This window comes from Anthonomus grandis, chromosome 9, assembly GCF_022605725.1.
Source record: "Anthonomus grandis grandis chromosome 9, icAntGran1.3, whole genome shotgun sequence".
Taxonomy (NCBI): Eukaryota; Metazoa; Arthropoda; class Insecta; order Coleoptera; family Curculionidae; genus Anthonomus; species Anthonomus grandis.
In genome coordinates, this window is record NC_065554.1 from 9,377,218 (window position 1) to 9,390,830 (window position 13,613).

The 13,613-nt window shown below is 33.5% G+C and overlaps 1 long non-coding RNA gene across 1 annotated transcript; it reads right to left on the bottom strand.

Moving 5' to 3' along the window:
* Positions 1-2,927: 2,927 nt before the first annotated feature.
* On the bottom strand, positions 2,928-5,537 carry LOC126740211 (uncharacterized). The gene is made up of 3 exons (XR_007661813.1): positions 3,387-5,537; positions 3,181-3,328; positions 2,928-3,119 (listed from the first exon to the last, which is right to left on the bottom strand). It is a non-coding gene; the product is annotated as an uncharacterized LOC126740211 (long non-coding RNA).
* Positions 5,538-13,613: the final 8,076 nt, after the last annotated feature.

Consider the following 13,613-nt stretch of genomic DNA (forward strand, 5'->3'; position numbering starts at 1 on the left):
AGTAGCGCAAAGACAGTCATTTCCATACGAATTTTCATGTCTTATTGAAAAGCGTTCTATCGATAGCAAGAGTAAAATTCTCAATTTAACACCATTTCTAGATTCAGATAAAATTATTCGGGTTGGGGGTCGATTAGAATTTTCTAATTTTTTACCAGATAAAAAACATCCAATACTTTTACACTCCAGTCATCCGTTTACTAAGTTATTTTTTGCTTATCAACACCTTAAGTTACTTCACGTTGGACCTCAAGCTTTGCTGTCATCAATAAGAGACGAATTTTGGCCAATTTCGGGACGTAACCTAGCTAGAAGTACTGTTAAACGTTGTATTAGATGTTTTAGATTCAAACCTGATTTTGTTCAACCAATTATGGCTAATTTACCACGCGATCGCACTGTTCCTTCGCCACCCTTTCTTGTAACTGGACTTGACTATGCTGGTCCGTTTTTGGTGAGATCAGGATTTGGAAGGTCTCGATCTGGCAAGTTAGAGAAGTGTTACATCTCAGTTTTCGTGTGCTTTACTACAAAGGCATTGCACCTCGAATTGGTTTCTAGTTTAACTTCCAGTTCTTTTATTTTGGCCCTTAGGCGTTTTATTTCGCGAAGAGGAAAGCCCTCTAAAATAGTAAGTGACAACGGCACAACCTTTGTGGGAGCACACCGCGAACTTAAGGATTTTCTAAAATCGCACCAACATGAATTGAAGGGTACCGCTGTGAGTGAAGGAATAGACTGGCAATTTATCTGTCCATACTCACCGCACATGGGGGGTTTATGGGAGAGTGGGGTTAAGAGCGTTAAACATCATTTGAAACGTGTCCTTGCAAATGCTCATCTTACCTTTGAAGAGTTTTCTACTACATTGTCACAAATCGAGGCCATCTTAAACTCTCGCCCTCTTTGTCCCCTCTCATCTGAACCTAACGACCTAGTCCCGTTAACCCCTGCTCATTTCCTCATCGGAAGACCTTTGACTGCCGCTCCTGACGAGAACCTTGACGACGTTAAGCTAAATCGACTGTCCAGATTTCAATTGGTGCAGAGGATCTGCCAGCATTTCTGGCGACGTTGGCAACAGGACTACTTATCCGAGTTACAACAAAGGCAGAAGTGGAAGGTCAGCCAAGGTCAATTGTCTATTGGTTCCCTAGTATTAATCAAAGATGATCAAGCTCCGCCGACTGCCTGGAAATTGGGACGAATAGTTCAGCTTCATCCTGGTGCAGATGGAATCTCTCGCATCGCTTCTATTCATACGAGTACCGGATGCATCAAAAGGAGTTTCCAGAAGATATGTCCTTTGCCTTTAAGTGATTTGAAAGTGTAGTCCTTTCAAGGCCGGGGCCATGTTCATGCCAGTGAAATATAACAACTTTGTGCAAAAACTATTGAAAACTGAATAAAATTGTGAAACATAGTATTCCCTGTTAAACACGGCGACGCCGCACCGCGCAAGTTTCCATGGCTACTGCTGCTTCATGTTCCGTGACATCGCGGCGCGTCAAAAAAGACAATCAAGACTCGCGTCAAGCAAATCGAGTTCTTTTTAATTTTAATTTACGCTGTTACTAAACCGAATTACCAATTTTGTATGTAGTTAATAAATACTATTTTTATTCTAACTACCGGTTTTAATTTGCGTAAACAAGAGCAAGTTACAAGAAATACAGTCCACTTCGAAGACAAAACATTGCGAACGATTTCTACGAGCATGCCGAAGGAATCCGTAGCTAATCCAGTTTTCTGGAATTTTTGGCACAAATTCTAAATTCTTGAAACACCAGAATGCATTTTTCCTTAATCTTTTATATAGTTTATAGGACTGGATACTTTTAACATGTTATTCGGTTGTGTTTTTATATTAAGGAAGCAAGGTACTGTACGAAATCATAAAATTTTTGGGTGTAAGAAAAGCAGAGAACGGACGCGGCGTTGCTGAGTTCAATATTTCAGTTCACAGACACATGGAATATGGATATACATGGGTAAGGCAAGCAGGCTAATTTATGACACTGAAACGGATATTAAAGGCTCAAAACCATTGGTTCACAAATATTGCTCTAGGATTAGAAATACGTTTTTATAATATAAAGTACTTCTCAATCAGACGTTAATAGATTGCTTGCGATAGAAAATAAGGATTGCTGATAAGCTTTGGCCGGTTTATTAACAATCTTTCCCATATTATGGGTAAATTGAATAGCTCTCATGCTTCTTATTATTACAGCTTGCTTTTTAAAATATTTAACCTTTAAAGCTCTATACTCGTATGGACAAATGGCTTGGCTGTAGTTCCGCATAAATTGATCTTTTAACCTCATTAAAATCAGCTGATCTAACACATGTCTTGTACAACATTGGTATTTTATTCAAAATTCAAACGAGAGCAATATGTGTAATTTTCATTTAGATAATTTAGCGTCCTAAATCAATACAATAAGCAACAAAGGTAGCTGGAAAGAAAGGCGTATACAAAACATTTATTTTAATATGCGCCGTTTTATAGTTCTTTTTATTAGACAACAGTCTTGTTTGTATTTTTCACAACAAATTTTAATTCGCTGACTTTGGCATTTTAATTTTAATCTTTCTGATACTTCAACTCTAGACTTGTTGAAAGGTCAAATAATCTGCCGGAAAAAGACAATCTCAAGAAAACTCCGAAAATGGTATAAAACATAGAAAGGTTTACTGATTGCCTTGAATATTACATTTGAAGGGTACAGGCAAAGAAGGTGCTATGTCAAAAAAATTAGTTTTGAGAAAAACGGCTTCAAATGTTAATACTCTATGGTGTTTGTTTATTGGGAAAATATAAAAGGTGATAAATTGTTTTAATAATGTATTGGGGTATTACCCTCTAGAGAGAAATATAAAAAGTCACAAAGCAAATTCAAAAAATGTAAAAGAACATTTTTTAAAAAAATTGCAATTATTAAAGAGAAAGAAGGTGTTTTGTCAAGCAACTACACTATACTACTATAACACACACTACACTAAACTTGATATTGTAATAGTAAAACTTAAAATCTATATGAACAAAAAGTATAACCGTTTTATTTTTTAAAAGGCGATCTGGCAAGGTTCTTCAGATGCTGAGTGTTTTATTTATCCTAGAACCAAAAAAAAAATAAATTAGACCAAAATCATGACCGAAGAGCTGGTCAAGCTTACCGTAGTAATCAAAACGCTTAAAGTTAACGTTGTCCGTTTTTCTTCTATGAATGAGGCAGATGGTTATAGTAGTCTTGAGCAGCTGAGCCACAAAATATCTTTAGCTCTTGGAGATTTTTCCATTTTTCCTTACTTATGGGTATAGGCTCTAAAAGAAAATTTCCGCTGTCACAAGGATGTTCTAACAGTTAAAATGTTTATCTTACCTTTATATAAGTGATCTGGCAGTTCAAATTCGTTGGCTTCTAACTTTATTTTAGTTTTACATTTGGGATCAGTGATAGCAGTAGTTTCCCAAGAACCATTGTAGCTATCTCGGTGAAGTTCATCCTTGGATTTTCCTTTTCTATTTTCATTTCCCTAATAGGCCTGGAAAGAAACAGACATGTTCTTCTATAACGTTCTTTAAAGAATGTTGTCCAGTATCTGAAGTACGTTTGGTTAACGTTTACCACTTGAAAAGGAGATGGTTTCTTTCTTACCATGCGGAATACTTCTTGCCATTGTTCTGGGAGTTCCACTCGTGTTTTTTGGTTTATTAATCCAAAGTCCTTATCGCACTCCGTGTTCGAATGACCCCTTATTGGATAGGTAACCTTAATCAAATCCAGCTTTTTTTCTACATGTACTACATAGTGCAAATGTCGAAACATAGTATAATCCTTGATCTGCCCTCGCAGAGTCACAAAATATTTGTAGTTCACGAACTTCAGGATTAAGATAATTATGTAGAAAATTATGTAGCAAAGTCATCTCACACAAAATCATCACTGCCTTTTTTTTCAACTGTTTCAGGGTACATGTAAAATATGCTTTGTGATGTAGAAAGAACATGGATATTGAATGCATACGTGGACAACTGCCGCTTATAATATACGTCATTCGTACTAATATTCGGAACCGGGAAGTTTTTTGCAAAATCGATGCAGATTGCTTCCATGGAGACCAAATTCTGGCTACGTGTTTTGTAAAATTGTTCTGCTTTCGTTTTGTGTAGCCTATTCTGTATGTTTAATTGGTTTATATCTGCCTCTAATGTACGGTAAGTCACATTTTCTGTTTGCGATAAATTAAGTCTTTCAGCTTCTAGACTTTTAATCTTGGCTAAATATTCATCGCATTGACTCCATGTGTCACATCTAGGGTATCCAAAGGATATGTTGAACGCATATGTTGAAAAAATGGTCCTATAAGTTTCATGCGACACATGTTCATTTGGAAACTTTTCACAGAACATATTAAACATTTTTTTGATATTAAGTTCTTCTGGTAGATATAATTTAGCCCAATCATGCAAGCTGTAATGACTTTTACGACCTCTAAACGATCCAATATGACTCTTTATCGTATTTCGTGTTTCAACAGAGAGCTTGTGCGGGCGATTAGTGTGCTTACCTCTACGATCTTTTGGTGCATCTCCTGTTAGCTTCAATGACTGCTGCAATACTGCTAACTTTCTTCGACCTATTCCATGTATAGACATAAATCCCTTTTTACATATTTCAACATCTTCAGCATGTCCCTGCATATTATTTACACTTCTTACGCACGGTATCGGAAAGAAGCATCGTGAAGAAAAGCATCTTGTTGTTCTTGTCTGGGCCTTCGTTGTTTGATAGGCAACGTTGTAATCAGACCACACAAATATATATTTTGCTTATCAACTGAGTTAAGTAGGTTAAAACTCTTAATGATTTTTTTACGAGACTCTTCTGGTACACGCTCAAAACATTTTAATCTTTTACGCCTACAGTCTTCACCTATAGTATGGCTCCTCAAATTTATTAACTTATTTACGGCACTTAATTTTCCATATTTCTTTCTTTTTTTACTATTTGTTTCTTTAGTCGGAATGTCATTATCACCGATTTCACCGTCAATTACCTCCATAACGTAAAGTTTTTAATAAACACATGTGCACTGAATAAAAGCCGTTTGTTTACTAAACATGCCGGTATTAATTCGATTGCATCAGACCACGAGTAAAACTTGACATAGCACTTTTTTCGCCGGGACCGCGCGGACTTACCACGTTTTAGCCTGACTAGAGATATTAAAATATGTTGTTATACCTGACTAAGCACGTTCTTAGTCGTGATTGATTTATAGAATAGTAGTTTAGCTTGCTGGCTATCATATGGCGCCAAAATCTCATTTTCTGTAAAAACTGACATAACACCTCTTTGCCTGTACCCTTCATTTGATATGGTCTATGGTTTTTTTCTCTTAAAGTCTTACTTTTTTAAAGAGTTCTTACTCATTGATAAAGCCAAATGTCATTTGTTAAAGGAGACTTTGAACTTGGTGCAAATTTCCAAAATTAAATAAAAGAAAGGTATTTTTATTTGAAGCAATGAACTTATTTAAGGAGAAAGCTTCGCTTCTGGAAAGCCCTTAAAAAGAGAAAATCTATTAAGTTGTACTTTAATTAATCAAGTAAAGATTGATAGTGACCTTCATTTTGTAATTTTATTTATAAGCTGTTCCTCAATATAATAACAAATAACTAAAAGAATTTGTAGTCATATATCATATGACAAATTTCAATTTTCTTTTTTCAATATGTTGTCATATTGAAAAAATTTAAAGGAAAATAATGGTTCTTAATATACTTATAGTTCTTTATGCTTTATATAAATGCTTTTCTTGATATTCAGGGTAAGTTGACTCATTTCTCTGATGACCCCAATCTATTGTTACTAAATTTTTAGAAAACAAAATAAATCTCCTTTAATAATATGTAGCTTGGGACATGCCTATAACTAGTGGTAATCCTGTTAAGAATTTTTAAGGTGGTAAGTTTCTTGGTCTAACCATCAATAAAATTCTTAGTTTTAGAAATTTATTAGTAGCCATGCTTACAAAATTCTTCCACCTGTTTTTTCAATGGTTGACATCAACCCAATAAAAATTGGTATTTTCTTCTGGTCAGTAGTTTAGAACTTAAGTTTGTATTTGATTTGTTGTTCTTTAAATTAATCAAGAAACCACTACTTGATTAGTGGCATTGTTCTAGAGTCAGTGACAGCTGTGAAGGACTTGAGAGTGTTATTGGGGGAAAATTTATTATTTAAGAAAATTAAATACCAACATACAAACAAATTCTAGGAATACTAAAACCTTTTACTGTACCAAGGCAAATACGAATATACTCTTATATTTATCCCTGTATGTAATGTTAAATAACGCTAATAGAGTCTCACAATATTGTGATTTATTTGTATGCTCTGGTGCTGAAGTTGTAAGAGTGTTTTTGGGATTATCCAATTAACTTTGCTGTTTGTATTGTTTATGTTTTTTTTTCTCTCTTTGAGATTTAGGTATAAGGGTATTTATTTTGTTTGGGGTTAATAATTTGTGGTTGCTTATTTTTATATAGGAAGCTTAAGATTGTAGCTATAAATTGTTAAAATATAGTTTATACTGTTGGGCTGTATTGCTAAAAATAAATAAAAATAAAATAAATAATAAAGAAAAATTAAAAAGCCATTTAATAATAAAATTACTAATGATGGTACGAACAACCTTGGGTTTGGTGTTTGGTTTGCTTTGGACTTGAATATGACTTAGTAATGTGGTCTCCCTTTTATGACTTCCATATGAAAACAATTGAGACATTACAAAAAGTATTTCTTTGTGATTTAGACCAATATTAATGCATTATATACAACAACTTTCATATTTGGTCACAGATCTCTATGTTTTGTATACTCTTTCATGATGCTAATTAGTTTCTTCTCACCACAAACAAAAATGATGAAAACGTGAAATAAGTTTGATCTTGACCTTTTTGCACGCAATTTAAAGTCCCTTAAACCTGGAATTTATATGAAATCTGATGTGTATTTTATATAGCAAGAGCCAAATATATCTATGTTGTTTTGAAATATATTGATAGTTCTAGTCACTGCGATAACATGTATTATTAAAAACTACATGCAATTTCTACTAAAAAAGCTATCATTTAGGTAAGAGAGTTAATTTTTAGAGAGTTTTAGTTTTTTTTTATTTAAATGTTTAGCAGACATAATAGTTACATATTTTATTGTGCATGTACACTATCGGACAAAAGTAGAGCAACAAAGTTTAATTTTATTCATGTTTGAATGAAAAAAAATAATTGGGTTGTGATTTTTCGCTAAGCTTAATGTCACACTATCCTTACACTGAAAGTTTCAGTACATTTTGGTGTACTTTTAATCATTTTAAGAACGGTAAATATTAATGATTATTTTATTTAACAGTATTTTATTTTACTTTAGTTCAACAAAAAATATTTGACATATTTAACAACAAAAACAATTGAAAGTAATACATTAGTAATTGATAGAATATCCATTATTATTAATTAGTTGCTGATAACGGCGCGGCATTGAAGCAATCAACTTGTGAATTACATTTTCGGGAAGACTTGTCCAAACTTATTTTGACTAATTTTATTTATTAAGGATTGTTTATTTGGAAACATTTGGATACGAATACGACGTTCTACTTCTTCCCAGAGATTCTCAATGGGGTTAAGATCTGGGGATTGTGCTGGCCACTGTAAAACACAAACATTATTTTCCCGAAACTACTGTTGAACAACTTGTGAAGAATGTTTTGGATCGTTGTCCTGTTGAAAAATAAAACGCAATGGCATTTCCCATTCTGCATAAGGAAGCATAACATTCTGCATAATATCCCTATAAACAAATCGGTCCATCGTATCATTAATAAAGCGCATAGGGCCTACCCTATTCCATGAAAAACAACCCCATAAAAATACACTACCTTTGCCATGCTTAATTGTAGGTGTTACATATTTAGGATTAAACCTTGTATTGATTGGTCGCCTCACACGCCTCATTACATCAGAATTAAATATTTTGTAGCGCGTTTCATCACTGAATAGAACTTTTTTCCAGTCATTGACGGTCCAGTTTAAATGCCGGCGTGAAAACGCCAACCTTGCTGCTCTATTTCTTATTAAAACTAACGGCTTTTTAGCTGGACGTCTACTAAACAACTTTGCGTCTACTAACCTTCTTTGTACTGTTCATATACCAACCGTAATTTCTGGAATTTCGGCAATAATTCGAGGTACGGACTTCCAAGGATCATTTTGGGAAATCCTTTTGATGCGTCTGTCAGTGTCGTTACTGATGTTTTCCTTGGCCTTCCCGATTTTGGCAACTTTTCGAATTGTCCCCTTTCATTATACGATGATATTATTTTGGACACAGTGTACCGGGGTAACTCAAACTGTCTTCAAATATCGGCTTGTTTGTTACCTTCCATGAATCCATTCACAACTCTTTGCTTCAAGTCTTTTGAAATTGGAATTCCTCTTGGCATGATTAATCTTACACAGAAATATTCAAAAAAACATAAAAATCACCTTACACAATTATTTTATCCCTTTACTTTTAAAACCCTTCTTTTCAACAAATTATTTAAATTGTTGCTTTACTTTTGACGCGTTACTATAAAGCATTTAAACTTAAATGTCAAAATAAAATCATTTGTTTTAATTGCGAAAATTTTTGTTGACATTGATAATCATAGCCTACTTTGTAGTTTTAAAACTTAGTGGATTTGTATACATTATCATGCACTTATAATTTTAAAATCGGTATTTGCAAATATTTCTGGAAGTGTTGCTCTACTTTTGTCCGATAGTGTATATTGTACATGTCTAACAATTTAAAATTATATAGATAAATTCAAATGAATTATTTGAATTTCTTGTAGTGTCTTGAGGATGAATTAAGACTATAAAAGTTGCAACTTTCACATTTACATTAAAAGACTTTTGTTTCATTTTGAGCCAGCTTTATGCCAGTTCTAATATAGGTATGACAGGCTTAACAACTCGACTTACTGACTACTATACATTGCACAGCATTATACAAAACATATACAAATATGAAATCATGACAAAAATTGGTCTTTATGTTTATAAATGACCTTTTTTTAATATGCTAGATTTGACTTGGCGTACGTGAAGTGAGAAAAGAGATCATGATGAATTGGCAACGTCGGTAAAAACTTTCCCTCCCACAACAAAACAGAATGGGACTAGGATGACAGAATTGCAAAATAGGGTTAATATGGCGTTTGTTTACGTTGTAAATTTGGTAATATAACATTATTTTATTTTGGATTATTATGTGAACATCTAGCAACTTATACGATGATGCTCTTATCCAATAATTGTAATAATATATCCCACATTGGTTTTAATAAATTATGTAGCCTTAAAATTCTTTGTAAATGTTGATGAGATATCTTCATAGAGAACAAGAAACTTATACAAACCACATCTTCATAAAAGAGCTTACAGTACTTGTATATCCTACATAATATCTAATCAGCACTTTTGTGCAAACACCGATGAAATGAATTCAATTATTTATTCGAAATCGCGCAGTAACTCTAATAAAATATATATGCCTTAACTCAGTAATGTTCACTTACCAGTATTTGGCACAGTTGAAATTGTAAAACCACTGAAAATATCTAAAAACAAGAATTAAATTGCAAAAAAACAGATTAAAAATTGTAGTTTACAAACGGAATAACGGAGCATCAAAACAATCAGCTGATATTATTTCCACAAGGTTGCCAAGTTGGGAAACGTCAATGTCACTACATAGTCAAATGTTAGGAATTTCAAATTTGCTTGTGCAACTTTATAAATAGCCTAAATTTCATCTTATATTATTGTTAATTGTTATTGAATATTAAAAATTGTTAAGAACTTTTAGTATGGTCTATATTTTTAATGTTACAAAAAACTGACAAAACTAAGAAGTAAGAGCAATTTTGTAGCAACCAAAGAAATATCAGTGTGTCACTGCTGTGAGTCAACACTGTCAAAGACAGCTGATTTTCTCATCTTCACGTTGATGGACGGTAGGGACATACTCCACTTCTATATCTATAGAGTTTATATGTATATTTTGAGTGACTGTTAGCGAAATATTTATTTTATTTCAATTCCGAATCCAATGTGCAGTAAATTCAAAATATATAATTTAATTTCTTTATGTTTTGAGTATTTTTTAAATTAATAGAAACTGTGTCACATAAGATTAAAAAAATTACAAATATATTTTTGCTTGGTATCCCGTGTCCTGAGTACCTCCAGGGTGTCGGTTGTGGATAAGCCTTATGATCATTTAAAAAAATTACAGGGGCTATATTGTCTTTAGTTTATGACAGCCAAAGATTTCAAGGAGAAAATGAGGTCAGTAAAATATGTTAAATGCTGCCTCAGTAGGTTCCATATGGCTTTGAATCTTGACTTCTATGACCTGAAGGGAGACTACACTACTGAGGTATATAACTAATCTAACAAGCACCATTTCTAGCAAATTCAAGGCTGAAGATTTTATGAAGAATATTACCATAAAGAATTCTTTTTCCTTAATCCAACTAACATTTTGAAGATAAGGGACATAATTAAAAAAAATAAAAGATAAAAGTTCTTCAGGATGGTATCAACTTTCATTATGAATTTTTTCAGCCTATCCCATTGAGGGCACTTGTAGAATCACTAAATGCATCATTTGTGATAAACATATTTCCTTTTGCATTAAAAGAACAGAATTGTACCTCATCAGAACGGTGGATAGAACACACTATCTAAAATTATTAAGAGGCTGGTGAAGAGAAGAATGATCTTGTTTTCAAATAAATTTAAGCAAGCCCCGGCGGCGCAGTAGGTTCTACACCTGCTTAGCAGTCATGTGGCACTGGGTTCGAGTTCCAGACTTGGCATGGTCATTTGTGCCTCTCTGATTTATTTATACAAAAAAAATTTATAGACACTGTTCATGACCAAATGTGCTCAGCACAAGGTCAATAAATGAATTGAAAAAAATTAATAAATACAATATTCTGAATCCCGGAATATTCAGATTTCAAGAAAACAAAAGCACAGGCAATGCCATTTTCAATTTGCTTGAGCTCTATAGCATACTCAACTGTGGTAAAGTTGTGGCAGCAATGTTCTGTGACACATCAAAGGCATTTGATTGTATGGATCACAGAATACTGTTGCAGAAGCTGAAGAAATATGGGTTTAGAAGCTCTTCCTTGGGCTGGTTTAGATCATATGTATCATGTCATGTTCAGAAAGTGAATTTTAATGGATGTTATTCAGATGAACAGCAAATTTCTTGTGGAGTCTCACAGGGCTCTGTCCATGGACTGCTATTATTTCTGTTGTAGATCAATGACCTGCCTGTACCAGCTGTGAAAGGAAAAGTGACAATGTTTGCAGATGAGCAACTGAAGGTAAAGATAGAATCTGACTTGGTAAAGATTAAGGATTGGTGTGATGCAAACAATCTGTTCTTCAACACTTTTTTCATAATATGCATTCCATAAAAAATGGATATTATGCACTAGTATAATCCCATCTATATTATATGATTTTTGGGGCTCATATGCTTGATACTTACTTTTTTAATAGAGAAAAGAGCAATCCAAGCCCTTTCTAAAGCAAGTAATCATGAGTCTTATCGTCCTCTTTTCTTTAGGTATAAGAGTTTAACACTGTTCTTTATACATTTTACAAACAGCTACTATGGTTTTTTAAAAACACAAGCATGAAATTATTAAATGTAATTCTTATGGGACACAGCTGACTTACAGCCTCTGGTTACCTATTCCACAAACTGAGCAGGTTAAAAATGTTTGTACTCATATGGGTAAGAGAATATTTAATCACCATTAATGTTGGTAAATATCTATCTATCTGTAAATACTCTTGAGGACTATTTATTTTTAGTGATGATCTGACCTGATAATTGTTGTTGGCTCTTCTTTATTGCTTTAATCAATTTTGTAGTGGGATTCATAATTTGTATATATTTTTTTATAGACCTAACTTCTTGCCAGTCATATTGATACATTTAATTAAATTACTAATACTCACTTTTGAATATGCCTTAGGTTCAGAATGTATTCGTCAACAACTTTGTTAATGATAATAAAGCTACTTTTGAATTTTTATCAAACCTAGCATCAACTAACCTTGAGATTATGCATACCACCATTAGTAATTTCAGTATAAAACTGTATTGTTATTCAATTTCTTTAAATAAAAATTACCATCTAAGTCTTTCATAGCAGTGACAGGATCTTCAAGTAGAGATTCCTAGATAAATTTAACATAACATATGTCAGGTCAGTAAGTTGTCTTGGTTCCTTTAAATACAGTAGTGTATTCTAATATACTATGGTCTAACTTACTAATTCTTCTAGCTTGTACTCCCTAAGATATCTCTGCCATGAAGTTGAACAATTTCCAATCATATTTTGTGAATTTATGATTGGAAGGTTGGAGTTTCTGTATAGACCAAAGTACTATGGCAAGGCAACCTGTAGAGGTTTATGGCAGTACCTTTATTCCTAGCACTCCAACCAGTCCTAAGGACTGCATTCTCCATGAACCATTCTAATGACCTATTTGACTATTCCTCAAATTGTCCTCTCCTGGAATCACTTGCCATATATGAGCCTGATCTTTGTTCATATTCTTGACATCTTCAAATTAAAAAGTCTGTGTTAGTGCATCTACTAGCTTAGGTGAATGTAAACAAACGAAGAAAAACAACCAACAACGAATCGTTGTCGATAATAAATGTTTGTGAGACCGTGTTTTGGTTTTTTTTCTTCGTTTGTTTATGTTGTACCTGTTCTCTTTGAGAAAATGGATGAAGCTTTTCTGTTAGGTGAATGTGCTAGTAGTAAGGCCTGCCTCATTTCACCATCTATCTAAGAACAACTAGAAACGCTTAAACTGCCAAGTATTCTATGATCTTTTTCTGGATACCCATATATAGCAGTGGAACCAATCATGCAATATCTGCTTCAAATTCTTAAAATGGCTCATTTGACTTCTGATGGCACCGATTTTTCAACTGTGTGTGGTAGACATATTCTTGGTGTGACTGGTCGTAATGCATCTCTAAATGCCTCATTAGGTGGTCGTAGACTTCGTAAAGGGAGCTGCATCTTCTCTTAAGGGCAGCCACCTTCTCCCTGAGAACCAACGAATTAGCTTTACGGATTCCATATTGTCACAGACTTTGGACTTGTCCACTTTTGAAGGTCTATAGGACAGCCCATTGAAATTGTCAAATGTTGCGATGCCGTTTTTATTAATTTAATTTCCTGGATCCTCTCCTCCATCAACTAAAAAAACACTTTTCCATTGAACAAGCTTCTTCTAGAATTTCTTCTTTTGATTAATTTTTCATTATGGTTTTTTTTCCAAAATCTTTTCTTTCAAACTGGCAGAATTCTCTTTTAGCTTTTCCTTAAGCTTAGTTTTAATCTAATTAGTAAATCGGTGAGTGTGGCAGAGTTTTGTTTCAGTTTTGCAGAATTTTCCAACAATTTAGCTGCAGGTTGGGGGAATTTTTTTCTATCTTTGCCGA